The sequence below is a fragment of the Silene latifolia genome, chromosome 9, assembly GCF_048544455.1.
Source record: "Silene latifolia isolate original U9 population chromosome 9, ASM4854445v1, whole genome shotgun sequence".
Taxonomy (NCBI): Eukaryota; Viridiplantae; Streptophyta; class Magnoliopsida; order Caryophyllales; family Caryophyllaceae; genus Silene; species Silene latifolia.
Genome location: NC_133534.1, coordinates 77,221,894 through 77,226,075, shown reverse-complemented (window position 1 = coordinate 77,226,075; position 4,182 = coordinate 77,221,894).

Genomic DNA, 4,182 nt, shown 5'->3' with positions numbered 1-4,182 from the left:
GTTCATCTTTTCTTAGCACATTCATGCTCATACTTCCAAACCGAATACTACACATCGCATCTCATCAAAATGAATCTCAACCCAAACATATCACAATTTGGTACCATTCATATTGTTCCCCCACTCACCCATGTCAATCATATTACTCGTCAAAATCACCACATTAGTCGACATACCCATATTAATGCACATAGACGACTACATAATAAAATTTTCACACCACTCCCAAACAAGATACACATACACCACTCCATTCACACATATAGACACACATACACACACAACGATCCCCTTGACATACCCCATTTTGACCGGCTCGAAGTTGTAAGGGCCTCAATGCGACTTTGGGTCGTCTCCCAAGTCTTTGCGGAAGCTCCAAACAACTCTCCCAAGGTTCATTTTATTTAGACTCCCTATGTTCATTGGGTTCATTAGTTTTGGGTTCTATAATCGTCTCTCTGATACCACTTTGTGACACCCCCACATACCAAGGTGCCTTACCAGGATCACCCTAGCTTAAGAAACCGTCACCATCTCGGTTGCCCGAGGTTAGAGTATCAAAGTTACCAATCCAAAACACGATTATTAAAGTATAACTGATTAAAGTTTACATGTTCCAAAATCTAAAACCAAAGTAAAAGTTACTAATGTCCAGTGACTAAAAACTGAATGATAAATCTCTTGACAGCGGAAGCTAGACTCGAGTGATGACTCCCCATGACGGCTCCATAGCTGGTAAACATCATCACCTGTCACAATCTGCTCACCATCCCCGAATGGACCACCACAGATTTTATAAAACAACAACGAGGTCAGTTACTGTATAATCAAAATAAGACAGGTACAAAAGACAAACTGTTGATCATCATCCACCTCCAACTCCCAATCGCATATCGTAACTGACTACACACTAAAGTGTGTAGCCCTGCCAGATTACCCATCGCAACAGATAATCCTCACCGCCAGTGGGGGACTGCAGCCAATCCCCACCTAAGCCCCCGCTCATAAACGAGCGATAACCCTGTTCATTAATGTGCAAATCCCCTTATGTGGCGGGTTCCACAGAGTGCAAAACTAGGGCGTGAAGCCACTCCCGTAAGTGACTCCACTCAGCCGAGGACGCACCTCCCAAACATCATCAACCATCACAACGCCAACACCAACTCCAATACACCAACAACGATCAACAGATAATCAATCGTACCACAATTACCACATAATCTTATAACAATTAAACAGTAAACCGAGTAGGGAAACCCTATGTTTCCGCAATCCAAAAACACACAAGCAATCGATAACAATTCTCCATGACACCGTCACCTACACACAATAATCACATACCATCACTATAAACCCTTCCTCCAAATTAACCCAAAATAATAATTAGGGCCAAACCCTAAAAGACAACATATTAGCTGATTACAAAGAACTAGAGACTTACTAAAGAAATCGAGACAAGAGACGGAAGTGTAGATTTGCGATCGATCAATTAGCCTTGAGAGTGATTAGGGTTATTAGAGAGAGAGAGATGAACGTCGTTAGGTTTTGGTAAAAATGATTTAGAAACTGTAAAAGCATAATTTATATAATCTCTAATCACCTTAACCAAACCGCGGAGTTTAACCCGTCAAACCGAATACTCGGTCGAGTATTGAGAATACTCGGCCGAGTATCCCTTACTCGGCCGAGTATTACCATACTCGGCCGAGTATTCCTGGACAGTAGCCTAACCAGAAACACGTGACGCACTACTCGGTCGAGTAAGCCCTATTCGGCCGAGTATACTAGACTCAGAAACCGTGGTATTACAAAATGGATCAGCTCTGGAATTAGCTAAGGTGAGTTCTTCTATTGCGAGGCACAATCTGACGAAATATGACGGACTAGGTGAACCATCTTTATTGGGAGATTGGCACAGGGAGTTTGATAACCTTTTTTAGCTGCTAAAGTGTCTGGTGGAGCTGCAAGTAGATCAAGCTGCTTATTATCTGAGGGGAAAAGCTGGTTTATGGTGGACTCGTAGAAAAGAGACTGTAAGAGAAGCTGTTGTAAATAATGGAAGTGCTTATGTGAAGTGGTCAGGAATCAATGAGGTGATGAGAGTAGTAATGTAACACCCCTATACACCAAGGTGTCTTACCAAGACCACCCTAGCACATGGAGATGCTACCATCTCAGTTACCCGAGGTATAGTAATCAAAGTAAACTATAAAGAAACGTACTTTATGTAATTAAGTTAAATGTGCGTACAGCGAAACCAAATGAAAAGGTAGAGTACAACTGTCTCAAAACCAAAATCCAACTAAAGCAAAAAGTGTTATGACAAAACAGCGGAAGACTACGACTTTGACACGTGGTGACTCCATCCCCAGCTAGATTCCGCGTGTATCCAAGATATACCTGCTAATCAACTGCTCACCATCCCCGAATGGATCACCACAGTTTTTAAAATATTTAAACGGGGTTAGTTACTGCATAAACAAGATAAGCCACTAACAATAACCAATTACACAATCACATTCCTCCAACTCCGTCTAATCCCCAATCATCTAGATGCACACTAAAGTGTGTAGCCCTGCCAGAATATCCATCACAACACATATTCCACACTACCAGTGGGGACCACAGCCGTACCACCTAAGCCCCGCTCAAAACCATAGAGTGAATAACCTATGTCCATTAATGTGCACATCCCGCTTGTGAAGGGAACCACAAGGGGAGAATCAAGGGCGTGAAGACACTCCTGCAAGTGACAACACTCAGCCGAGGGCGCACCTCGCGAACCAAAGAAAAACAACAACCAATTCCACAATACCAATTAAACATGCCAATTCAAAAGTACGATAACAATAATTATGCCAATCAAACAACCATGCCAACTTATAAAATTTACACAGTCAACTGAGTAGGGAAACCCTACCTGAGATGAAATCACCACCAATCAACCAAAAGCAGCGGATTAAAAACCTTCTTCCATGAAATCACTTCCTATAATCAATAACTCACATAATTATAATCTATTACATAATCAATCCCAAAAACCCCCAATCACCCAATTAAGGTTTTAAACAACATTAAGTATCTTTCATAAAACCAGTTCAAAGATCTTACCCACAAGACGACGATCACAAAGATGTGATGAACTCCGAAATCTGAAAACCTTGGCCCTTGATTTGATAGCAAAGAGTGAAGAGGAAGAACGTCGTTGTTTTTCTTTTGTGAGAAGTTTAAAGAATAAAGGTAAAAAGTAAAAGTAACTGTCAAAATCACTTTATTTTACTCTTCACACATTACTATCAAACCCGGCCGAAAAACCGTAAAACCCGACTTACTCGATCGAGTAACTAACGTACTCGATCGAGTACCCGCTACTCAATCGAGTTGCCCCTACTCGATCGAGTAACTATGAAGTAGAACACTGTCCAGAACGTCACTAACACTTACTCGACAGAGTAAGTCCTACTCGATAGAGTACCCAACAGCTCAAATATCTGAGGTATTACAAGTACTTTTTTCAGAGCATATCAGAAGCAAGATGAGGGCAGAATTTGATTCCTTTAAAATGACTGAGGAGATGAAAGTGGAGACTTATTATAACAGGTTTATGGAGTTGTCAGAATATGTAGCTGATTTGGATTTCAGTGATGAGATGTTGGCACTATGATTTGAGAAGGGACTAACAACCACAATCAAGAAGAGGTTGGCAGCTGGTCAGCCACGTAATATGGATAATGTATATCAGAGAGCTGGGCACGCTGAGAGAAGTGCAGATATGCTTAAAGAGGAGAAGAAAGAGAAGGGTCAGACTACGAATGATAGTGCAAGAAGTGGTAAGAAATATAATGCAAATCAATTCCGATCCTTTTTCTCCAACGACACGGCATCAGGCGGTGGGAACCGTGCCAGTGGCGGACGGTTGGGCAGAGTGGAACAGCCAATGTGACGTGTTTCAGGTGTGGATGGATGAGACACAAAAGGTTTGATTGTAAACCTAATTTGGAGAAGCCGGGAGGAGGATTTGGGAATGGAAATCAAAGTGAAGGCTACCATACTCCTACATCAGGCTATGGGAATAACATAAGATCAGGTGGTTGGAGCAATCAAAGAAATTTCAATAATTATTCTAATTAGAATCGCTTCAACAACAACCAAGGCAATGGAAGTGGGAATTTTCAGAAGATA